Genomic DNA, 27,281 nt, shown 5'->3' on the forward strand with positions numbered 1-27,281 from the left:
GAATGAATTAAAACCCAGAGCTTGCTTTTTGCACAGATATTAAGAGTGATCACGGTAAGGCTGACTACTTTTATAATTTTGAGGAACTCAAGATAAGTAACTACCAAGTCCTCTTTTAGCAAAGTTTGAAAAGAATTTTTAACTGGAAATTCAATATCATACTGTGTAACAGTATCATAGCACAACATAACATTATAAAAACAGCATGCAATATAAACTAAATATTCTGAACATCACAAGATCCTTTAAAATCTGTTTTCACTTGTCTACACTTTAAAAAGTTCTGAGGAATATAGATATTCAAAAGCATAATTATCCTAGACAATTATGGAAATTATGGAAGCATGACATTTCCATTCACATCTTCTGTTTTCCTCTGTCACAGAAGGAAAAAGAATTTTCATTTTAACATTTAATATGCCATTTCCAGTGTACATCTTATTCATTAGTTCTCAGAATAGTATTTTCATGTCTGTTAAATTGCATTTTTGGTCCAGTCTCACAGCTGCATGTCAGAAACAAACAATAAAAAGACTTGTTCTCTCAGGATTATTATCTGAGTTGATCATGTGTTCAAGATTTAAAGGTTATAAATGATGTTGTGTTTTTTTTTTTCAATTACTAATAATATTTGGTTCCTGCGTGCCTTGTCAAATCCTTTTAGAGATCAAATGTGATCCTTTTATTTATTTATTTGTAAGCTTCTTTGTCCACAATGTCCAGAGAAGATTAACTATTCTTTTTGTACGTCAGTTTGGCTTGAGGTGATATTCCTAAGTGTCTTCCTTCTTCTCATGTATCACCATAAAGTTATTATTGGAAAACACTGGAAATGTTACTATAATTTAGATAATAATTTCACAGAAAATTCCTCCTCATAAGTTTTCTATTATGACCTCAAATTACTGTTCTATATCAGGAAATCAGGTGGTTTGGGAAAAACAAAAAAACAAAAAAAAACCTACTCTGCATCTTGTATCAGTTTGCCCATCTTTCTTTTGGCTTTTAAGACACTGGTGATGTGAAATTATATATGGCAGTTTGCCTAAAATATCAAAAATATCTGTTGACATTAAAAAGCTCAGATTTACCAGAAGCCAAATTTAGGGATCCAGTGGAATAAAATGTTATTATGTTTATCTAAAATGATTGCAAAAGAACAATCACACTAACCTTATTTCCTGCTTTAAATTGTACCAGCATACTTCAATATTTATTAAGTAACTTTCACTTTTTGCTCCTAGAACTTGATAGCACACATCTTCCCTCCTGAACAATCTCTGTCTTTACATTATGGGTTCAATACACTCATTTCTGTAGTATGGGTCATGTAAGAAAGAACTAAATGTGTGTGATTCAGAAGGAATTACTGTTTTCAGTTGTATCTGTCAGTACCCAGGAAACAGTCCCCTTACTCTGGAGAAAAGTCCCCTTAAACTAGACACATAACAAAAATATAGCAATACCACTTCTCTGCTCCCCATCCCCAAAATAAGCACCTCACTTTTAGAAACCCAGAACAAGGGATTAATTAAAACATAATTGTTAAAGGAACTTAAAATTCAGGTACACCATGAAGTTGCTGCAGCTTAACAAGTAGCCATGCACCAGCTGAGCACAATAACAGTCTGTGTATACCCTTGGTCACCACATTTTTTAAAAAGTGTTCAGTAGAATTTAATGCAGAAAGAGACCAAGACAAATGGGAGACCTGCAGGTGAGTATCAGATCACCAGGCAGACTGAGAAAGTGGAAAGCTGAGATCTTGGAAAAAGCTCTGCAATTCATGGAAAAAATAGCAAATCTATAAATCTGGATTTGCTAAATTAATGTTTCTTTCAATTAATGTGAATCAGTAACCTCATACTGAAAAGTGACATAACACAAAGTCAGCTATTAACTCTCCATCATCTTATATCCATCTATAAATGAGAGACATTGACGCAACACACACTTGACTTTTGACACAACTTGCTGATGGATGCTTGGTTCGGAAAGTCCATAAATTTATGTATATGGGAGACCACTATTCAGGTTTTACAAGTGTAAGAGGTTTTTGAAATCTGCCAAATAATTTGTTTACCCCAGAGAGGAAAAATGTTGGACTCAGTGGTAAATAATACTTTATCCAATTGCCCAATTATTCTTTGCATTTAGCAGAGAAATGGGAATTAGTCCAAACACATAGTTATAGTCCTTTGTAGAAATAATTTGTTACACTTATTCAAGCTTTCCATGATGGGTTTCAGAGAAAGAAATGATACACACACAACTACATATATATATACACATATATGACATATGTATTCAAAACTAACACAGGTTTTTCTATTTGCTAGACCTTGAGACAAGTGGAAATTAAATTAGTACATGAATACACCCAGTCACACAAACATATGGGTACAAATATCACCAGATGACAAAAGTGCTGTTTTAAAAAATGGTAAAGTCATTTAGGAAACCTTAAGAACAGGGAACAAAACCTCTACATAAGAAATCTATTATAAAAGTTACAGTCTTTAAATATATCTGAAAAAGAGAATTCCAGTTCTAAGCCTCACCCTCAATGGATAGACAACTTTTAGTAGCATCAAAAAGCACATGATCAACCACTGTGTTCTATTAATTACGTGTTCTAAATTCCCTTATCATAATTCTTCCAGAGGATAATTCTAGACTGCAATAACAAGATGGGAAGTTAAGATGAACAGTTAGCTTGTGGTATCATTGTTATTCAGAGTCTTCTCACACAAGATCCCAGTTTGTTTTACCACTATTTATCTCCATTTATTCATAAGCAATAGAATGGAAATACATATATGCTCAATACAATATTACCAAAGGTTTGTGCTGAGAAACAAATAGATTTTGTTAATGTCTGAACATCAAGCATGGAAATAGGCTATTTTCTTGTTGTTGTTTGTCATTGTCTTTTAAATCCTAAATGCATTTTCAGGAAGGAAATAAGACTTTGACAAAATATAAAGTGAGAATTGCCCATCAGTTGTGAGATACATAGAAACAGTGTCACCTCTTTGAAATACCATTATTAGTAATGAATCTCTGCTGAATTTAAATCGAAATATTGAAACAACTTTCCCTTAGGAACTTCCACTGTGTAAGAAATATCTTTGGAAAAAAAAAATCTTAAAGCAGAAACAGGTGACTAAGCCTGAAAAACAATGCCAACAAAGAGACCAAGAACTTAGTTTCAGTGTAGTTCCCAAGTATATAACTTAGATCTTAAAAGCCACTGCTCAGATCCCACTTTTCCCTGAGGCTCTGATGTACATACAACCAGGAAGTGATGATTCTCTTTTACTTTGCATCATTTAGACAGTGTTCCTTTTATACAGAAGACAGTAAAGTTCAATACATTTTTTGACTAAGGAAATATATATCTATCTCACAAAGAGGACCTTGAACACCAGGCTATGATCTATTTTGGAATGAGGTGCTTTCCTTACAAAAATTGTATCTTGATGTACAGAATAATTACAGATGAAATAAAGAAAAGACAAAAATCTCTCTCCAGGATGGCATCTTTCCCAATAGGGAAAGTAGAGACCTGAATTCAAATCTCTATGATGGCTAATAATTATAATCCATTTTATCCCAAGAATTCACAGAATGGTTAAGGTTGGAAAGGACCTCTGGAGGCATCTGCTCCAGGCTCAAGCAGGGCCACCCAGAGTAGGGTGCCTAGGACCACATCCAGGCAGCTTTTGAAGATCTCCAAGAAGGAGATTCCACAGCCTCTCTGGGCAGCCTGTGCCGGTGCTCTGTCACCTGCACTATACGGAAGTGCTGTTCAGGGGGAGTTTCTTGTGTTTGTTTGTGGCCATTGCCTCTTCTGCGGGTGTTGGGCACTGAAAAGAGCCCTGCTCTGTTCTCTTTGTGCCCTCTTTTCAGGTATTTATAGACATTGATAAGATCCCCTCTGAGCTTTGTCTTCTCCTGGCTGAACAATCCCAGCTCTCTCAGACTTTCTTCACAAGAGAGATGCTCCAGTCCTACTGATACCTCAGTAGCCCTCTCTTGGACTCTTTCTGGTATGTCTAGGTCTCACTTGTACTGGGGAATTCTTCACTGATAGATCTATAATAGGCTGTTTACTTTAACACACAACTTATAGAAATAGTCAAAGATCCATTTGGGTTTGAAGCTATGACAATTTAAATTAAAAATCAGATTCAGTCTTACCAACAATCATTCAGTAACTACATACCTTCAAATCAGCCCATCTGTTTTACATTCCTGTCTCAGGGAGAAGATGCATATTTTTCTACTACAAGAAGGAGTCTAAGGACTTATTAAACATTGACAGCTAACTTTCAGATCATTAAAATCCAGCAGGATGGAATCTTATTCGTTGAAGAACTTCATGATGTTCAGGTTCTCAAGACTGAGTAGAACTATACTTCGCTTTTGAAAATGAGCAACACTGACTAATTCTTCCCTCACCTGAATGCTAACACTTGGTGAAGAATGATACAGGCTTACTTTAGCTTGAATCCAAAGTAGCCTGTCAAATCGAGTCTTTCTTTTGACTTAAATAGGCTTTGGATTAGAAATGTTACATCAGGAATAACATGCTCATGCTCAACCAACTACTTATGTAATTATTTTATGGTTAAAATGATGAGATCTGGTGCTTATATAATGTTAATGAGCCAGAAAATATAATTTATAATGAGTGAGAAAAACAAATATAATGTGTGTAATTTGTCATTCTCAAACATTTAGGATTCAGTGCTCCATTCAGAAACCTCTCCAATGAAGTTTATCAAATTAAGTATAATGAAACAAATGGAAACCCTTTATGTGCTATTAAATATAATTACCAGGAAATGTTAAAATTAAGTACAGTAATTAACTGAAATTTTGTGATTGTTTATTTGCCTATTTCAAATTACTTTCAAGGAAAAAATAAGTGCAAGTCAAAGAGACATTGCCTCCTGGAGATGTAGTTCAATTCAAATGCTAGCATCTTCGTTCAAGCTACCAATAAGCACAAGTACACACTGGTTTCACACACTTTTTCTTCTACTTCTAACTAGCATTTGGAACAATGGCCATAAAATGATATGGATAATTATATTTAAAATTAGGAGTTGTGTATATAGCTTCTGAAGAGATGCACATTGAACACTTCACTGTTTTTTGGAGCCCCTTGAATATTTGGGCCTTTCTCTAAAACACTTCTGTTACTACAGCCACAGTCAGAGATCTTTTATAAGCTGTAAAGCACCTGCATTCTAGAAAAGAGATTATTGGGTGTCATTTTTCAAATCTGATTACAATCATAGTAGGTGCTGGAATACGATTTCCACCATATTGGCTGACAATATTTGATATTTCTAGTGCTAAAATAATTTTATATATTACTACAAATAGACACTTTTTGAAGTACTCAAAATAATTGCATGTCCCTTAACAACTGACCGCAGAGAATAGTATATAGCTTACAGAGCATAATGACATGAAATAGCGACTGAAAGCATGAAATCCTAGGTGAACAAATCACCTTTTAAATATGTCCTTGAGAAATGGAGCTCGTTTGGCCTCTCCTTGTATGGCTGATTTTCCAACCTTTGAAATATTTTTGTAGGTCCTTTCACACCCTACTACCTCTCTCACTACCTCCATTTTGTCAATATTTTTTGTTTTCTTAGACAAATAAAGGATTTTCTCAATCACATCACGTTAGAAGATTCTGTGTGTATATATTCCAATGCAATAAAGTAAAAAAAAAAAAGAAGAAATGTGTATTGCTATTAATTGATCTGCAGTCTCATCTAGTAGCCTTGGAAACTGTATATTGTAACCACACTAGAAAGTATACACAGTAAAAAAATGTTGTGCAAATGTAGTATTAAAAATCTTTCCACAAAGACACTATCAGGAAATAGAAAAACATATGCAAGTTTCAAGTCTGCTCAAAGCATTATGATTCTAATGAGATTTTACACCATTTATAAGAACCTCAGAAAAACTAAGCACAGCAGGGATCTGTATTGTCATTAGCTGCATGACCACGTTACTGCACAGTAGCAGTAGTGTCACTAGCTTTGAAGTAACCACACTGTTATGGCAAAATACCATCTGGTATTTTCCCTTGTTACTCCATAAAAGGAATTTGTATGCTGCAGCTACTCTAATAACGTATTTTCAAAAGGTGAAAACACTAAGCAGATGTTGGGTCAAAATGAATTGTTTATATGGCATAGGCTTCACACAGGCAAATTAGAGCTTTAAAATTATTTTTTCTCCTAATATTATTACACTGTAAAGTAAACGCACACCATAAAACAAACAAAACAAATCCAACAAAGCAAAAAAAAAATCCACACACACAAAAAAAAAAACATAATTCTTACCTAGAAACAGATATGAAATGACATTCTTGGAATCCTCACTACAAATACTGAAGTTGTTTTTATGGAACAAGGTTTTTATAGAGGAAAGTCTTCCAACTAATTTGTATATTGGTAGCAGGCAGCTCTTTGTGAACACTGACTGTTCCATCTGTGTTCTTCAACTGTGTCCAGCCAGATAAAGGGTAAAGTCTTAGGTTTGTTTCCTTAGTGGACATACAAATATATAAATACAGTGCATTTACTACAAATGTTCCTGCTTGCGTGGTGGGTAGAAAACATGGTATCACCACTAGTACAATTCAGCTTTACTTTATAGACAGAAATGTTTGCAAAGAAGTCAACAGCATGTAGTCATGGAAAATTAATGCATAATTGAAATGATACTGGTTTAAAATCATTCTCTTAAAATTTTATACAAAAGTCTAAAGAATTTCTGAAGAATATTCTAAGTCTAATTAAAACATTAGACAGTCACAAGAAGAAAAATGGCTCTGGTGCCAAACTTTGGGGACTGATTTGAATACTAATGGTGTGGCTGTTACTTTATGTGTTTATAATCATATGAAAAAACACATATAATGCACTTTGGTTCAAATACTGAATTGAAATATAACTTCAGCTTGTCTTAAAATGCATTCCATGTTCTTGGAGATCTGAAAAACATCATACGCTGTTTAGAGAATCTTCTGACCCACAAGATATATGTAACTAAACAAGATGAGCTTCCTAAAAAAGAGAGGAGGAAATAAAGTCTTCCTGGAACACCACTGACATTTCAAAGCGCCATCTGGATATGTATTTTATAATGCTAAAAACTGCAATTCACATTTTTAAGCTTTTGTTGTTCCACTTACCAACAATTGCATTATTATTGTCAGGCTATATTTTTCTTTAAAAAAGCAGAATTCTGTAACTGCTGCATCAGTCATACTGACAGGACTAGTTCTACTAAATTTACCTAAAGCAAATTAAGGTAGGGATATAGCACTTGGCTGACAGTTAGAAGACTTAAGTTTTCATCATCTGTATGACAATTGTGTGGTGTACCTTATAAATCAATGGTGTACACCAAACCTCTTTTGAGTGAAGTAAAAGGATTTTTCTAAAGCTGACAACTTTCATGGCAGCTGGACAGCAGTCGATTGAGGCTGACTGTTTTTTTCTCAAATATGCTGACTATATTTATGTGAAGAATGTGAAGAATTAAATGGATTTCATAGTCAAAAAGCAATTTCACTGCAAAATTACAGGGAAAAAAAAAAACACAAACAAAAAAGCACCAAAATACAACTCTTCCTGCAAAGAAGAAGTAGTCATTTGACACCAATAACAATTCACCAGCTTTTGGTTTGAACTGACATTTCAACAAGGTGATAAGTAGGAAATTTAAAAACATTCCACAATTAGTTACTCTGCTGGAAACAGAAAGCATGGTGTGGAGAAAGCTTCCACTGGTATTTTTCTGAGCACCATTTATAGATAATCATACTGTACATGCTGTGTAATTTACATGGAAATTCTGCATAAATGTACAGTCAGACAAATTTTGAATCCTCTTCTCTAACTTATAGCCAATGGTTAAAGGACGTTAAAATATTAAAGAACCTCAGAGTGTGTTATGCTTCTTATAAATGTCATAAAGCAATCCTTTAAGATACTAGTCATCATTTTTTCTGCATAATGAAAGTACTTGTTATGCTTATGTGTATAGATATATATACAATACATATGCTTGAGTTTTAATATCACCCTAAATAATTAAGGAATGTGTATATGAAGTTTTTAAATGCTGTGGTGTCCACTTAGGAAAAATCTTTTTAATTTTCCTTCCTTCCTTCCTGTTCTACCTCCATGGAATTTTATTTTTTTTTTTTTACTTACACAGTTTCTCTCAGGAAGATGTATGGCATTATAGCTAAAGTTTTAGAAAGGGGAGATGTAACAAGACAACAAGCAATCGTTGCTAAATTTGGTAGTCATTCCCCCACCCTACTGTTAGATTGGCTCAACCACCTTATGAAATTTCACCTTGAAAGCACAATCACTCCCTTGACCCAGGAAATTTGAGCCCTTAATTCATGTCATACCACATCAGAAGCACAATTGAGTTAAACTGTTCAATGAATTGTGATACTACTCTTTCTTCATCATACTTCTTTTTAGTTAATTTATAGTGAAATATTTGGACAGATTGTTACAATTATCTACCTCCTACTATTGGGAGTCTTGCCTGCTGCTCTGTGAATGATTCCCACAGAATCCCACAATCACAGAATGGTTTGGGTTGGAAGGGACCTTGAAGCTTCTTCATATCCACAGTTCTTTACACCAAAAGTTTTACCTGTATGTTTGCAAAAGTAAGCTTTCAAGGATTTTTTCCCTCTTGCTTTGTGTTTCTAAATATTCTGCCTATACTTGCAACTAAGCATGTAACCTCATAGAGTTGGAGCATTATTGTTCACCCTTAACCCTCAAGCACAGACAAGAAAAAAAAAAAAAAACAGCAAATTTACTCCACAATGAAACTAATATATTTCAAACAGTTTCAGAAACTATTAGAATCCATTAGAATCACCATCTTACTGGTTTTAGAAGAAAAAACAAACAAACAAACAAAAAAACCTATCAAACTGAAGAAAACAGTTTCATCCTATTTTAGCTCACATTTGATTTTCTTTCATTAATGATGCATTACTGTATTTCCCACAATACTCTTGTGCCATCATCTCACTTTAAATGAATGTGGCAATACCAGTACTTGTCTCAGTCTTGGAGGTTTCTTGTTTCATTTCATTTTTAGCAGTAGTCAAAAGACATAACAGTACATCTTTGACAAAGTAGCATTCCTTACAGACACATCTATATATTCTAGCTATTCTTGCAGACTGGAGAAGAACAAGTACTTTAATTGTCCAGACTTGTATTGTTCTAGGGAGAACTGTTGCTGCTCCACCAACACAATAAATCTTTTGATTTCAGTTCAGCAAATAACTACTGCAATCTACTTATATTTCTCAACTATTTTGTGATCTTTTTCATGTTATTGGGATCACTCTGAGTAGCACTGCAGTCAAGACATTAATGGGGAATTTTCTTTGTCTCCCTGTACAGTCTTGGCATGAAAATTTCATAATAGGCAAATCTATACTAATCCTTTCTCTGGATCATCTGAAGTCAGGGTGAGTAGTTCTCATAAAATCTACCTCAGTAGCAATGCTTCTACACTATGAAGTATTTTACTTGCCTCAGTGATTTGTGTCAAACCAGGTCAGTGTTTCTCACTTGAATAAATAAATGGGGAAAAGAGGAGATGGAAATTAAGAATAATTTTCTCTAGTGGAGAGAAGTAATGGAAACCAGAAGGGGTCTATATGGTTCAGCATATTTATTAATGAATATTCATTAATTAATTCACTCTCAAAATGAGAAAGTAGCCAATGATGCAAAGTTATTTAAGGTAGTCAAGACAAAGAATAATTGCAAGAAGTCGTGCATTTTCCTTTACAGTAACTGGCCATCTTGGCAACTAAGTGACAGTAGATAAAGTCATGTACAATACTGTGCTAATACCATAAGCACATCATTGCCTGAATGTAAACCTGTCTAGCACTGAATGGCATCATTACTTTCTGCCTCAAAGCAGCTCATGATACAAAGTCACAAAATCTGTTATCTAGTATGCTTTAGCAAAAGAAGAATTCACTTTCAGAGTTGCAAATCATTTTTTACGTCAGAAGGACACTACTCTGTCTGTTTGGTGTTGTGCAGCACAGAAAATCCACTCAAGAATTTCAGTCAGAGAAAATAAATAAATAAATAAATAAAATGAACCACATTCATTTTAGTGTTTTCTATTTTAGGCTGCTTGTACACAGCAAGCTTACATTACAGATACTGTACTGTAATGTTAGCAACATGCATGTCTAGTTATATCTAAATTCAAAGAACAAAAGCTTGAGATGTGTGGTAAACAGTTACTGCTATCACAAACAAATTAAAGCTGGAGCAAAATATATTCAGGGTACTTGTGCACTCTACATAGGTGTTTGTGATAAAGAAAAAAATGCACATTTTTCATTGTCAAATGAAAATGGGATTATCTGACAAAATTCTAAAACTGCACAATTGGAGGACCAGAAACTACACTTGTCAAGAAAGAAATCCAACCCAATACAGCACATTTTCACAGTTATTTGCTAGAATTCATTTCATTATATGAGGCTGTACTTATTGAAGAGAAAATACAGAGTGCAGGAACTGCTACTGTACAAATTAGATTGTCTCTGTTTGACATTAATTCAAGAAATCTTTTTATGTACTGTGTTCTGGTATCGTTCCTAGTTCATATTGTATGCTATGCACTGTAATTCAACAATTAAAAGATAAATACATATGAATAGCTTTTGACTTAAAAAAAATCAGCTCTTATATCTTGAAACTCACATGTCCTTTCAATATGTATATTTGAACATGATCAGGTGATTATGCTTCTCTATCACTAACTGATGCTATAAACTTGGGTTATTTAGTTCCTATCTATCCTTTTCTGTTTTGACATTACAAGGATAGCAGAGAAAATGATGTGCAAATTTTGCATGCTCTTTTTTGCTTAACAGTCCAATAATGCATAAGTTAGAACAACATTTTTTCAGTACTCTGCAGACAGCATTACTTGAGACAAAGTCAAGATCCATATGTTACAGCCATAAATTTAGTCCTCAGAACTGACTTAGCAAAATAAGCTGTAAAATTGATTTAACACAAGTAAGCAAAACAATCAAAGTCTAAAATAGCTTTTAAATCACTTTTGAAGGGTGTTGGTAACAAAGACCTTCCTGTTCTCAAACCCAGAATCCTTCTTGCAACCCTTCTCATAAAAGCACCATAAAATCAGAATCATTCACTCCTGAATTAAGACTCAAGCTTCCATTTCATTTTTCCATTGCACACTTTACTTTTCTTGACATATCTCTGAACACACACTGGGATAGATCAAGAATGGAGATCTTTACCCCAGTTATGGTAGTATATTTGGGTTATTTCACCTTTCTCATTTTTTTCTTGCTCTTTCTGTTGGATGTGTCTTTACTTTCCCACAGCTTCAAAAACCATGGTGTGGAAGGACTGTTTATTACATACATAGAAGGCAAACAAGAGAAACTGGTTAAAGCAGATCAAAATATGGAAAATCAGTAGCTAGCAAAGCAAAATGGTGACTAAAGCAATTAGATAACAAACAGCTAATGAAGTTTAGGATGGAAGAAGGAAAGGTTGATGTTTGATGTATGTATGTATGTACATTGCCTGATCAGTGAAAATGATACAGGAATCATAGAAGATGAGAATGAAAGTAGTTATTTTGTCCTGCCTGAAGGCAAAAATCAACTTGGATGATCTACGTGCAATCATTTCTTAAAGACTTCTAAAGTGGAAATTCCTTATAGGCAGGTTATTTCAGTTCTTTATTATCTTCATCCTTAGAAAGTTTCCAGTAATATGTAGTAGACTTCCCTGCTGCAATCTTACTCAATCGTTCATCTATGTTACATGATGAACAATTCACTTTAATTTTGTTGCTGCCTTTTATCTATTTAAAAAAAATAACGTTATCTGAGAGTCTTTTCTCTTTAGGCCGAATAAAACCAGGTCACTCAATTTTTCTTTCTAGAAAGAACTTTGATAATTTTGGTCCTTTTTCATTTCAACTTCTACATTTTTCAAGGTGTAGGGTATTGATGTAGTATATTTTGTATCACTGGTCAGTTTGGAGAGAGGTTATCTCATCAAATGAAATTCCCCTGATGCCTAATTTTGTGCAATAAAATCTAAAATACTGTGCATATGTGCCTGTTGATGCTGAAAGTAGTCTTACAGGCTTTAAGTGACTGAATGGCATTGCTAAAATTATAGTTTAAGTTGATATGTACAAGACCATCTTCTTACATTAAAATTGAGGTGTCATAAAATACAGTAAAAAATGTCAAATACTGTGGCTTAGCTATCGATATATTAAGGACTGTCAATTTGATCTGCAATTTGCAGGCATAGTTCCAGTTATTTTGGTAATAACAAGTGCAAATACAAGCAGTTTGATGTCTATATTTTACATAGCTACCAGTAATATTACATCCTACTTATCCGATTAAATGATTACAGGTAAAGCAAATTATATCACAGATATGGAAAGCTATAAAAACAATTAGACAACCTACATTTCTGTCAATCATTTTTTTTAATACAGATAAACATAGATTCTAAAGACTCATAGTCTTTTCCTGAAGTTGTCACTTCAACTTAATAATTCCACATAGTTTTTACAAGTTTTATGTATCTTAATATAAACAACAACAAAACCAAAAACAAATAAAAAACGGAACATACAGCTGTGGTTTAACTTATCTTAAAGCATTTTACCAACAGTTATTATCAAAAGAAATAGATAATTAACTACTTAGCAAATCTAATAGGCAAGTCCTGCAGAAATGAGCAAGGAACACCTTAGGAAACGGTTGTTTTTTTCCAAACCCAAAGTTGAAATTTCCTTCTCTGTTGAAGCTTCAAGTTTTAACAATTAAAATGTATGAAATACTAGGACATAATATGGATTAATTCACCCAAACTTCTTATTACGTACCCCTTGTAACATGCATGTATCATACTGGCATAGAATGAAATAACATGGTAAATTGGACTAGCATGAGTCAAATAGTTTTAAAGGCTATCTATCTATTAAACACCAAACAGGCATCCTAAAAATATGCCTGGCATAAAGAGAGCTCTGCAAAAAGATTCTAATAATTCGTTCAGTACCTGATGTCGTTCTCTCAGCCTCATGACTGAAGCAAGCTGGTTTATGAAAGAATTCATCTAGGCCAAGTAATGAGATTGCCTGACTAAATTAATACTGAGAAAAATATGTCTTCACAGAAATATACAGCAAGCAAATAAAAGTGGTAAATAAAATTAGATTAGCACAAAACATCTATATATTTTGACAAAAATTAGAAAATACTTCAAGCTTTCTTCTTTGTGCTAACTCTCCCCCCTAAAAATAAAATTAAAAAAAATAAAAATAAAAACAAATAAATAAGAAAACCAACTTACAACTCACTACCACAAGAAAAAAAAAAAAAAAGAATAACAAAAAAATAGTATACTAACAATTGCAAAATTTTATGCTAAAAAAAAAATATCGAGAATTCCTGACATAAAAATGGATCCCTTTAATGTCCCTTCCTTTGAATTATGGGGCAGATAATAAATCTATTAAAAATTTGGTGATTTGGGATTGTTTTAGTAATATATTGAGGCATCATAGGACTCGAGATAAAATTTTACTTTCCTCTCAGTCATAGTTTTGGGATTTAATAGTTATATTGCAGAAAATATATCTGTATCTCAATTTAGGGATTTTCAAACTAGGGATTTTAAGTTCTATTAGACAGGTAATGACTCTTAAATCTTTCCAGCATTGGCTAGGGACTGCACTAATTCACTCTTTATCATTAGTCTTATCCAACATCGCTAATTACAAAAGTGATGGTAATCAACAGGTCTAGTACTTTGAAAGTAAGTAGGAGAAGAAAAGTGTAAGTATGCATTACAGGGTTTGGATTTTCCTTCATAAAATTCTTGAAAAATGTTGTATGTCCATATAAGCAATATTCAAAGTGGCATAAAAAATGTAGTGCAAATAAACTATAGGTAAACGAAAGATAAAATTGGTGGTATTTCCAGATGAATCTCAACTTAAAATATGGTAAAATATTTTAATTGCAAATTTACATATTTTAATGCATAATTACAGACGTTTCCTATGGCAAAATCTCATTTTGAAGACTAGCTGTTGCTCAGTGCTGCATTCGGCTGTAAGGAAGCTCATCCTTGGAGTAGATACCCTTAGTCTTCAACAGACATTGATCCAAAGGTGTGTGAGTTTTCAACAGTGTTTGGTAGACAGCAAAAAAGTAATAAACTGCAAGTGAAATAATAAACTAATGAGTGGTAAAAGCTTGACTCAATTACTTTGAGTTATCCTGAATTAATAAATAAAAAATAAAGTGAGGGAACGGACTTGCCTTAAAGGGACTCAGAGAGTCAATTAGGAAAAAGACATATAATAACACAGTGGAGAAAGAGGTAATGGGGAAAAAAAAAAGTTCATGTGTTACCAGACTAAAATATAGCTTAATAGGTATTTGTTTTACACTGAAAAAAGGGATTTCTTTCCTTAAATTGAAATAAGTTAATGATAAATATATTATAAAAAAAACACATAATAGAAATATATACTTTTCATCTCTATTTATTTCATACAAAAATATGTTGTACCATATATTAATTACTAGAACTGTTCTTTTTGTTTTCTTTCAAAATAATTACCACACTTTTAGTCTGGATCATTGGTTACGTCGTTTTCTGGAAGTTGTGGAACCTATTAATTCTATGCCAGGCAATCCTTGACCTAGTCTGTCACAGATTTCCAAGACATTGAATGCAACAAATCTTAAAACAGATAATGCAGTTTTCAGAATGGAGATCTTAAGTTACTTATTCAGAAACAGAAGAGAGAAAACATTACAGACTGAAAGCATCCATCCTGAATGTTGTTGCTGATGTTTGCGCAATCTGCTAACAGAGGAATGATTTAGGTTTCTAGTCTGCTCAAGTAGTAAAAAGAATTGAGATGAAACATATCATGTCCTTGAGGGGACTACCAATAACTGGACTACCAGGAAGATGTGGCAAACTAAATACAGTAATTTTTAGACAGTAGGACAGTATGATCTGCTTCTGTGATCATCCTGTCCATACTGTAGATCTAATTAACATCCCCCACTGCCCTGTTCCCAGATTTCATCTCGTGGAAATTGTGGAGCAGCATAATTGTCCTGGAAAGGCAGGAAGTATTCCAGGTCCCGAGGGTTATATATGGCCCTAAAGATATGACCATCATTCATTTTGTGGCTCTAGATCCTGTCTTTACTATCTCACTATCTGCAGAATTTTGACTGATTTTAAAACATTCCTAGAATAATGAAAAAACACATTTTTAGGGCATTAACTATTTCCTTAAACAAATATATAAATTTCTATTTGTGATTCTGAGTTTCAGTATCGCCTTGCAGTATGGAGAAAATCTAATTTGCAATTCTGGAAGTATGGGGTTTGACTTATCTTAATAGAAAATTTGAAATGGAGTGCTGCTCTTAAGTTGTATTAAACAAATACTAAACTTAAAAACACAGGAATAGAAAGGAAAATTAGGCTCTGCATGCTTATAGGTTCCTCTTCTGTTACCTTGACAACCAGGCTGGTACTCAGAATAGACAAGGCACTTCATTCTTCCATCAGATAACATTTAACATTTTATTTGGTTTGTACTAGCAGGAACATGAAAACTAAACCTCAAACAAAATTAAGTTCATATGTGCAATAATGTATATTAAATCCAAAATAAATCGATATACATGAGTATTGTGGTGTAGCCCCAGCAGGCACCACCCAGCCATTTGCCCACCCTCCCCAGGTGGGATGGGGAGAGAAAGGGAGGTAAAAGCGTGAGAGCTCAGGGGCTGGGGCAAGGACAGCTCGGTGGGGAAGACAGAAGCTACGCGAAGAAAAGCCTGACCGGGCCCCACTGGCTGCTTCCCACCGGCAGACAGGTGCCAGCTGCTCCATGCCAGTGGGGCTCCTCACGCTCAGTGGTTTATCGGGGAGACAAATGGCATCACTCTCAACGTTCCCCTTCCTCCTCCTCAGCCCCAGCTGTCACCGCTGAGCGTGAGGCCGGGCAGTGTGGGACATCCCTTTGGGCAGCCTGGGCCAGCTGTCCTGGCTGGGTCCCCTCCAGTTTCTGGGGCACTCCCAGCCCCTCGCTGGCAGGGCAGCGCAAGGAGTTGGGAAGGCCTCACCTCTGTGCGAGTGTTGCTCTGCAACAGCTTAAACATCTGCGTGCTGTCACCACTATTTTCAACAAAACCAAAACGCAGCGTTGTGTAAGCCTCTATGAAGAAAATTAACTTTGTCTCAGTCAAAACCATGACAATGAGAATGATCATTTTGAGAAAGGGAAATAATACATTGTATTGAATGCTAAGGCATTGCATTTGTTGATAGAAATTATCTGGAGAAAAGAGATTATAGATATTTCACCAATGACTTAATGTTTTGGAATTTCTTCCTGAAGTATTTTTTAGGCTTCTATGCATCTATTTGTTTTACAAGAGGAACTTTTCAGACTTAGTGTCTGAAATCTCCATTAGATCACTGTTATCTTGGGGCAAAATCTTGTAGAAATAGTTGAGAGGGAAGCTGAAGATTAAGTCTCCTCTGGCTTTGGTGAAGCTGAAATGCAAGTCTCCCCTGGCTTTCGCTAGGCTAACCTCCAAATCTCCTTCCACAACAGTGGAGGGATTCGGACTCAATGTCTGAACACAATTCTAAACCGCGTAATCAGCTAATCCAAAATACTTACCAGATGATACACAAATCTGTTAGAAAGCATTAAAAAAATTATTGCATCCAATTAGATCCACAGTTAGTAAATTACATATTCACCATATTCACTTCATTTTAAGGGATAAAAAATGTTTCCATTAGTTCCTGATTGTTAACAAAATAGTAATTTATGAAATTCCTTTTAAAGTTATAAGAGATTTTTTGCTTGAGGAAAGGTGGTTTAAATTCTGAGCCTGGTTGGGATTTGTTCCATTGCAGTTAAGCTTTTCATAAAGAAAGGTGAATAATATGCTAATGACTATTGGTAAGCAAGCACTACAGTATTGATCAGTCACAAAATACAAAGGACAAGAATAAAGATTAAAGTTTGCAGATAATTACCCATGTAGATGAGTAGGTTAAAACAACATAAACTGAATACACTCCTACTCACTGATAGAATAAAGTCCCCACATACCTTTAGCTCTAATAAGTATTTTATTTCAAGGATAAGAGAAAAAAAATAATTAAAATATTTCATATCTTTTTTTGTGCCAGTCCTAAAACCAGAGCACATTGTATGCACCATTCCAATGTGTCATGCTTACTTTCAACTTATATAAATAGCCAGCAGTGAATGAAGATATTGAAAGTCTTTATTCTTGCTGCTTTCTCCTCTTTATTATACCCAAAGTAATCTTAAAATACTTTTAGCAGTAATTTACGTCTACCCAGCAAAATCATGATGTTCCTGTACTACAGAGAAGAACTTATTAGTTTTAACACAGGAATTTAACTGATAGTATTTGGCCTAGGAAACAGTAAGAGGGAAGACATAGCAGTGCTGGCTGCAATGCAGGAGTGATTGCAGTAAGGCAATGTGTACCAGCACTGCCTGCTTGCTTCTCTGTGGTGCTCACTGCTGCTTCAACCAAGAGAGCAGAATGAATGACACGTAGCAGAATCCACATTAGCAGCCTTGATAAGCTTACTCTTACTACCAATCACACCTTCATTTTAATGTGTACTCAAAAATCAGAAACAGGTGTTTGTGATGGCTTCTCAAGTGCTTAGTATTCAATAATACCTACTCCTAAATCTTTCAGTGGTAAGAGTATCTCTGACTTCATTAAGAGCAGCATTAGGTCAGTCCTAAGCTCTTGGGAGAATGTCACTCTGATGTACCAAGTAACCTGGATGTAAGCAGAAGGCACGCAGAATATTTCTGAATTTTATATAGACAAAGGGCTTGATTTTTTCTTATACATGTATGAGATGAGCTTAATCCCCTTAAAGCTTAAACACCATATTCATTATTTTCTTTTGTACATAGAAACAAATTGAAAGATTGTGTATTTAAAAAAAAAAAATATACCAGGAATTCTGTCCAAGTTTGAAAGTGATTGACATTTTTCAAATTCTTAGTTTTATGGTTAATCCTCCTAGGATGAAATAAACCGGGTGGTTGTCAATAAATTAGCTACAAAAATAACTCAATTCATTAGCTTATCCAAATCTGTGGAAACATTTCTGAAAACTATTCTGACACCTCTAACTCTGTTACCTGGACTCACAATATCCTTGTTAGGATTCACATCCTAAAATGTGATCTTGCATCAAAAGACTGAACAGTACCTTCCATGCAGGAGAGTGTTTTGTTTTGTTAGGACTACTCATCTTCTCATTTAGTCACTGGCCCTTCCAAGACTTTATGTCTCTAGAGCCTGCCTCAAGCTATGAAGTTCTACTACCACCAATCATCTGATAAAGTTGATTGAAACTGCATGCAGACACTACTAGTGTGAAACAGGGGGCAGAGGGAAAAGTGATTAATAGGAAATTTTGAAATATTTTAGTGAGCATTGTTTTTCTACAAATTGACATAACAGATATGCAGGTATACTACAGAAATCAAAGCTATTAATTGATAAAGATGGCTTTGCCCTTCAGTGAGATTTTGTTTAGTTTACTATACCACAGCATAGCTCAGGAAAAAAAAAAAAAAAAAAAAAACACAGAATGAAACTGCCAAAGATACTAATAAAATATTGCCAAGCCATAAGAGAGAAATGAAAACAAACAAGCAAACAAACAAAAACAACAGCAACCCCGGAACAGAGTTAGAAAAAGGCAGACATAAACCAAAAGATCAGATTTTGCTGCTGAAGAGTGTCAAAGAAGTAATTTGGATGAATCTATGGAGCTCAAAAAAAATAAAAAATACAAAAAAAAAATGTCCAGATGTAGAAATCAGAAAATATATTTTGGATTAAAAATATTAGAATTTCATCATTATAACATGCATTTACACTTATTCTATATCATGACTTTAATATTCAAACATTTTTAAATATATTATAACAGCATTAAGCCATTTGTATATACCTGTTACGGTGCTTAAATTTTTTGGATAGTTGGAATTAGTTAGCCCTTAACCCTAATGTATATCATCAACATATATGAAGTATATACTTACAGTTTACTAAATATATTCTCTTGCGCTTTCTTGCTAAAGTAATTCATAAATAAGCAGACAGGAGACAAATTATGTAAAACAGCTAATATGACAGCTAAGGATTGTTACTTATGGGCAAGAAATGTTTTTTTGGGATAAATCTTTGAAAGGGGATAAAAGAAGCAGCAATATCTGAGCCTTCGAATTCCAGTTGCTATAGCAACTGCTTGTATTTTTAGCTATCATAACTTTAACAATTGTAGAGAATATCAGTGCTGGTCTCTACCTCTTTTTCCAAATAAAGGTCCATACGTTGCTGCAGCGCAGGAAATTCTAAATACTGTTTTGCACATATAAAATATCTTGCATGTCACTTTGCCAACTTTGCCTTATGGCAGGGGAAAAAAAAATAAAAAGAGGCCAGAATCATTTGGCCTTTTAATGGCATTAAAGAAAAATTGCAACTAAGCCTTAAACCTTCACAGAATTCACTCCATTCAGAATGTCTTTTTTTTCCAATCCTTTGTCTTTCTAGGCCATGCATGTTTCATTCCCTACCATTCCCTTCTGATATTTCAACTCATGATTTTCCAAATCTAAATTTATTTTACACAAATAAGTCATTAGAGGGCGACAGTCCAAACCACTAAAAAATAAAATAAAAAAAATCCCATTTTTTTTTTTTGGATCAGATATAAGTAGACAAACTAGTTCTGGTTTAGGGGAAACTTCTCATACTTCATGGAAAACCTTGTGAAAGACAAGTTGTCTGTTAGATTGCTTTCAGCTTCCTTCCTATTTCTATCCCTCCCTATGGACTAGATTGTGGCTGAAATCCTGCTTCCTAACACCTGCAGAGAGGGCCAAGACAGTTGCTTATCTCAGTCTGTTATTTTCATATATAAAACATGTTAAGTTTTGGCTTTTTCTTAGGAGTACAATTTATTTGTTCTTAATGAAATACATCCCAGGAATCACAGCAATGACAGGGTAAGAGTAGTATATAACCAGCCTTGCTATTTGTAATAAAAACCCCACAACTGTACCATAATCATGTAGAAGGTGCAATTTGTATCTTCAATAAATCACGTTAAAGCCAAAGCAATCACCATAAGTAGAGTGTGATTACACATCGCCTGACTCTTAACCACAGTTTAAACAACAAGACAAGATGCTGTCTTGGCTGTTGCCTTTTCCTTTAAGCACAGCAAAACACCTAATCAAAACAAGATGCTCTGAGACACAGCATGCTGCTCAAGCTAAAATCCAAGCACACAAATGCTGGGGCTGAATGCGATGGGCTGTTTTAAGAACACTCACTGCAGTAGAAGTAACAAGAACTAATAGGCGTTCCGCGGATGTGCCATAGATTACTCCCTGTCTAGTTTCAACTACGGAAGTGTAGGCAGTTTCCCTTCGGGTTTGAGCTGTGAAGCAGGAGTAGGAATTGTGTGGTCTGCGATTCAGGTCCTGTGGGTGTTATGAAGGAGAGTCAGTACCAGTGCCTTTTTTTTTTATTATTTCCTATTTTTTCTTCTCTTTTTTTTCTTCCCCTTTCAAATTCTGCTTTTACTAATAGGAAAACTGTTAATGAAAACTTACAATCTAGGACTAGCAGAAGTAGCAATGAAATATGACTGTCGGGTATGTCTTGCCTAACCTCTTGTTGGTCCATAATCTGTCTATAGATGCTGCCAACGAAAGCAAAATACATCTTAAAATTTAAGTATATTGGTATCTCTCTTGTATCTGTTTTACTTTAAAAAAATCTAAAGTGCTATCGAAGCGCAAAAGAATATGCAATTGAAACCCAATTTTATAAACAGTCATAGAGACTTATTTTCCAAAATAATCATTTAATTGTGGGGTTTTATACTCTGAATTTAAATGAACAATTAAACACTCCAAGGGTGACTATAAATAAAATTCCAGGACGATTCAAAAGCAGCAAAGGGTTATGATACTTTGGTTGCCATCCAAGTGCCTTCAACAAAGAAAAAAAAAAAAAAAACCTTCTGACCTTCTAATTAGGCCCAGCTCAATTCTGCAGATAATGCATAATGCACTTTAAAAGACATCGGATAGTCATATTGCCCTAAGAGGCATTAAGTTGTATGGACTGGGAAGAGGGATTTATAGTCTTTAGTATCTTCCAATTTATTTTACTTTGGTGAGTGAGAACTGAAACAAGCAGTGCACAGGGTACAGGGACTGCAACTCAGTCTGCACCCAGCAACATCCCCTTAGTACATCCAGCACACAGCCAAAGGCCTGTTCTCATCACCCAGAACTAATAACCAGTCATGGCTAAATTGACTTGGTCTTACAGTGGAGCCAAGCGTAGCACTGTGATCCATTGAGGGAACACTGGAGAAATCCCACCAGAGTCAGACTGCCTACATGCTCAAAGCGAATGCCAACCTTGCTGCATTAGGCAAGTACGCTCAGCATCTTTCAGGTTTAAGCAATAGCAGCCCTTTGCCCTTCAAACATAGGGCAAATGTAGGTCTGCAACTACTTTTTGCTACCCTTAAACTACATTTTCTGACTTGTCACATGGATTAAATTGAACTATTCTGAAAAGTTACATTTGGCACAAGAAAGCATGGCAGAAATATGCTCTTGAGAAATATTTTCCAAGCCCATTTCAACTCTGCCAAATTCATTTGTGGAGCTCAGTGAACAACCTCATAGAATAATTATTTACTGAACTTAAAATGAATTCACTTTGGCCTTTGCCCTCCTGTGTTTAATTTCTGAAAACAAAATGCAAGTCAAGACCTACTTCTAGGATACAAATTTCTAAATGTTGAAGAACAACTTGGGAACTTTGTCTCCTCCTGCACTGAGCACTACTATCTCTACAGAAAGCACTGCTTCTTACATTTGGAAGCAAATTCTTTGTCCCAGATATATGTCTACACATGAGTAAGGCAGGTGCAGCTAAGAGGTACTTGCACATAAAAGTAAATCAGTGGAGGAAGATGCTATGTCTTCACACATGACTCAATAAGCTAGAAAATAATGTGACCTCAGACTCTACAAAAACATAGCCATACATGCAAATCCCCGTGCTCACAAATTATGTAATAGCTTAATTTTAATACTTGTGTGGTCAAAAAATGAGAAACAGTACAAGAAATTCCATGATCGTCTCCATTTCATTTCTTAAAGATCTAAAGTCATGCTGCCTACTTAAAGCTAGTTTTTGCCATCATCAGGTAACTAAAGAGCAGAAGGAGTACCACATGATTTAGACGAAGAAGTCAGAACTAACAAGCATAACGAGGATGACAAATATGCAATATTTCATTTTCAGAGCAAGCCATTTGTAGTTATATTTATGTGAGGAAAGAAAATTACCTTCCAAAATATGTGTTCAGTAGATTTTAATAACTGTATTTGAGAAGGTAGCAATGCACATTTTTTAAACATGAAAATATTTCTCAAAAGCAAATCTATTAAGACATCTGTTTTACAAAGGATGTACTTATAAACTTGATAAAGAGAGAAAAATCACAGAGAATCAAACATGAAATACTGCAATGATTCATGTGTATTATTAGCTTGTCTGAAGGCACCGTATAGGCAATCAGGGCCTACTGATGAGTTGTGAGACCTGATGCTCCCAGTCAGAAGTGTCACCATTGTTTCCAGATAGTGTCTATCTACCATTTGGGAGAAAGGTGAGCAATCACAGGCAAACACAATATATATCCCTTCGAGGAAATAAAACATCATGGCACAAAACTATATAATTTTTGTCTCATCTTTTCAGCTAAGTCATTTTTGAAAATATCTTTGAAATAATCTTTAAGAAAATAGAAATAGCAGGAACGAATTAAAAGCCAAGACAAAGACCATTTGCATTAAAAGGAAAAAAATCTGTATATGTGAAGTCTTTCAAACAAGACTCTTTTGTGGAGTAAGAGAAAAAAATAATTTAGATAAACCACCTCCTTTTGTTTCCTTAAGCTGAGAGAATAAATATATGCAAATAGAAGTTCTGTCTGTTCCAGAAAATATCTGTGATTCACAGCTGATTGCCAAACTCACATTTATCAGAGCAGCATGAATCAAAGCAGGTTGTTTCATCTTGCTTTTACTGAATTTTGGTTAAGACTTTATTTTCTGTTAGTTGTCATAGAAACATGTGCAGAGCAAATTAAAGCAGATAAAGCAGTGCTGCCAAAAAAAAAATAATAAAATAAATCCTATTCAGGCTGTGCTGATTAATGCTTTCTGAGATACTTAGGAAAGTGTGGCACCCATATACAATTATACAATTTGGTACTATTGAAAAGTATGTTTTCTGACACTAAAGCTTTATACAATCACATGTCCAGCTACAGTTTAGTGAAATGTTTATTACTATTCCCCAGAATTCAACAAGTCATCTTTTTAGCATATTTCAGCATTTGCAATTGCTTCAAATGCACCATCTAGAGAGGAAAGTAAGAATAAGAGTAACAAAAAAAAAAAAAACCTCAGAGAGAAATCGAAAGAAAAAGAGTGACAGAAAGAAACAAAGACTGAAAGAAAGAAGTACAAGCTCATTGAATCTATTTATAAATTATAGCATCTTTGTATGTGAAGCTTCTTCCTTTCCCTTACAACTCTTTCAGAAAAGGTCAAGTAACCGTCTAACTTTCCTATTATAAAACAGACCCCAACTCCCTTTTCTCACAGCAAGTTCTTATTTTGACTTATGAAAAATTGAAGGGTATATATATATACATCCACACACACGGCTGTCAAGAAAGGTGAAGGTAGGAACACCCAAAGTACAGCTGTGGCACAGAGAAACTGTGCTAGATCTCTTCTGAGAGCAGTCACAAGCTGCACTATCCCAAATCCAACTAAAGTACAGTGTTAAAGACCCTCTTTCCAAAATGCTGAGCAGTGAAACAAGTTAGCCCGTAAGCATATGCAGTACTCCTAGCAAGGCCCCTAAAGATTTATGGTTTGTTCACCTGTCTACCCCCAACATAACCTTCTTTTCAGACCTCCTCTAGGGACACCCCTTACCACTTTTCTTCTGTATCCATCGGGGTCACTCAGTACAAGCGCAGGCCATGACGGGAAGGAGTGCTACTTGCAGAGCTGGGTAGGATGAAAACCGGAGGCTGAACAATGGGTGGGCAGCATGAGAAGCACAAGCCTCAGCATGCTGGTGAGGATAGCCATGCGTCTTGTGCCAAGTGCTCTGTCCCCTGCCCCTGGAAGGCAGTCTCTATTACAGTCTCTACTACAGCCATCTCCAATGAAAGAATCCCAGTAAGCTTTAACCCACCCCACCATTGGCAGTTCTAGGTGTACTTCTGTAGTATCCCCTGGTGGGATCACTAATAATTTGTATGTGGTACAATTATGTTACATAATTTTCACATGGTACAATTGTTAATTATGGATATGACCTGACATTTCCTCTGAGAAAGATCTCTGCTGATACCAGCCCTAAAGGATCTCCATTTTGTTTTCTCTCACTGACTTCAAGAGCAATTTCTGAGTCCTATGTCAATACATTATCTTTGTACTGGAAATTTGAGAATTTATGTAGTGTCTGACATATTATCAGTGGGCTACCATCTAAGATATCCTGGAAAATGCTACAACTTGGAAGCAGGTGCAACCTGATCAAAGTTGAAGGTGGCATGAGGATGTCACGATGTGGGCTATGCTGTGCAGGACAGCGAGGGACTCATTTGCTTCCAGACTTGAGCCATCACAGCTGAATGTGGGGTTACCCTGGATAATAAGATACTGGGGAGAAAGACTTCTTCAGGGTCTCACTTTTGGCATAGCAGGTGTGACACTTTATTACTAATAGAGAATAGATATGACATTAGAGCACTACCCAAGTAAACCCTTGGGAATGCACAGTGTAAGCAGAAGGAAACAAGGCAACTGTTGTTTGATTCCCTGAAGACAAATACAGTTAATAAGGCCGTGCCCTCTTCACTGCAGTCTCTTGTTTAAATCCAGAAAATAAGAGTTTGAAGCTAGGATTGTTGCTCACCATTTTCAATGGAACATTAGGCAGATGAGCCATGTAACTTTATATACAGGCAATGCTATATTTCCCAGGTCAGAAGACCTTGATCAGTAACCCATCACGCTCCACAAGAGGACATGAACTCTTGAAATCAGATAAGAAAGTAACCTCAGCTGAGAAATTCTCAGATTCCAGAATTAAGATTGTCTATACACCAAACAGTCATGCAAAATTAATCAAACCCTAAATATCAATTTTCTAAGTGGAAAAAAAAAAAAAAAAAAAAAAGCTGTATTATTTCTAGGTTATTCCAAACATTTACATTGACTGCAGTATAATATTTATATGGATAGAACTAGACACAATATAGTTAGTATTTTTAAATTGTACAATATAACAGTAAAAACCAGCCTCTTATCAGTATAAGAATCCTCTTGTACTACTGAAAATGCACATGTAAAGATGGATGGTGATTTATTAAAATGGGAATCTATTAAATCATATGTAACATGACTTAAAACTCACTAAATATATTAAGTTCAGATCAAAACCCATGTTTTCTTACATGTGATACAGTTGCTGAAATTGAGACAGAAGGTATGTCTGAAAGATTATTAACTTTTTTTTTCCCTTTTTAAAAACAAATAAATAAATAAAACAAAATTCTGCTGCTTAGTGAAGACTCTAGATACAAAGTTCTCACCAGAAGGGTACTAATATGTAGACGAAGGAGTTGATAATGATGGAATTGCTAAGACTCATAATTACAGGATGCTAATAGAGAGTATTTTAATTATCCATATTTAATTGAGGAGACTGAATTCTGAGTTGCATATCAATGGCAGAGATCCTTATAATTATATACCCTTCACACGTCTTTCCACAATAGACTGCATTCACAACAAATACAATTGAAAGCATTTCAGAGTGATAGAATAATGCAAATGGTGACACTTGCAACTTACTAGTGAGGTTTTGTCATTGCTGGTCTGAAGCTGGCCATATGCTCATAACACTGGTTTTAAAATTCACAAAGGAATTCTGAGGGTATTTTGGTTTCTCAGAAGAACAGAGGCATCACATAGTTTTTAGTTGTTTGTTAACTCAGAAGGGAATGTAGCCTCACTGTCTTACTGACTGGAATTTGAAGTCTGACCATGACAGACACCAGAAGCAGGCAGTCCCTGGGGAAAAAAAAAAGACCTACAATTGCTACTGTCCTATGGTCTGGCCATCCTGTAAGTTAATATGTAGTGCGCTAGCAGAACAGACATCTGAATTTCTTTTTTTCAGGCTGGAACCATTATGCCACTAAACAGACAATATTACATTCTAGCTCTCAGACTTTGTGGAGAACTAAAATTTTGTTTAAATTTTATTATTTTTAATAATGCCTGTCTCACATTGATTTCATCCAGTAATTACTTGTAATATTTTCGCAGTGAATGCCAGGTGTGATTTGGATCCTATAAGCACATTTCACCCATGTAATCTTAATATACTTAGTGCTATAACTACTCTTTGTGAAGACTGGTAAATATAAAAATAAAATGCAAAATTAATGTATTACCTCTTTCTCTATGAATTTCTGACACGCTTGAAGTGACCGCAAAAAGTATTCTTTATAACTCCAACAGAGGAAAAGATTTAATACTAGAATATATTAAAATATGAGAGCATATATAAATTATCTGATTCTATTTTCAATTTAATGGACAAATGAAAAAATCATGACCATGTGCAACTTGACATCCTGATACTCCTCTGCTAAGAAGAAGAAAAAAAGAATATTTAAAACTCAGTATGAAATAATATTTGTGTATATTAATTAAAAATAAAAACAAGGCTACGCTGGCCTGGGAGATGGCCAGGGACACTTTCAGAGATCCTGTTATTCACTTTTCAAACCATGATTTAAATAATATAGCTAGTTAATCACTTCAACTTACTATTAAGTTTCTACTGATGTAGAAATTAAGTGTAAGTGAAGAAGAAACAAAAAATGTACTGT

General features: G+C 34.8%; 1 protein-coding gene across 5 annotated transcripts in view; it reads right to left on the minus strand.

The window, feature by feature from the left end:
- The window catches only part of LOC310898849 (uncharacterized protein), a 283,775-nt gene that overhangs the window by 131,794 nt on the left and 124,700 nt on the right, over window positions 1-27,281 (minus strand). For 3 of the 5 annotated variants that reach the window (XR_014583787.1, XR_014583788.1, XR_014583789.1), the window contains one exon: window positions 10,133-14,355. The exons of the other annotated variants lie outside the window; for them this stretch is intronic. The gene's annotated coding sequence lies outside the window, so the exon portion shown is untranslated. Of the gene's footprint in view, window positions 1-10,132; window positions 14,356-27,281 lie in introns of those variants that run through there. 5 annotated transcript variants of the gene reach the window in all.

The sequence above is a fragment of the Anser anser genome, assembly GCF_964211835.1.
Source record: "Anser anser genome assembly, chromosome: 4".
Classification (NCBI taxonomy): domain Eukaryota; kingdom Metazoa; phylum Chordata; class Aves; order Anseriformes; family Anatidae; genus Anser; species Anser anser.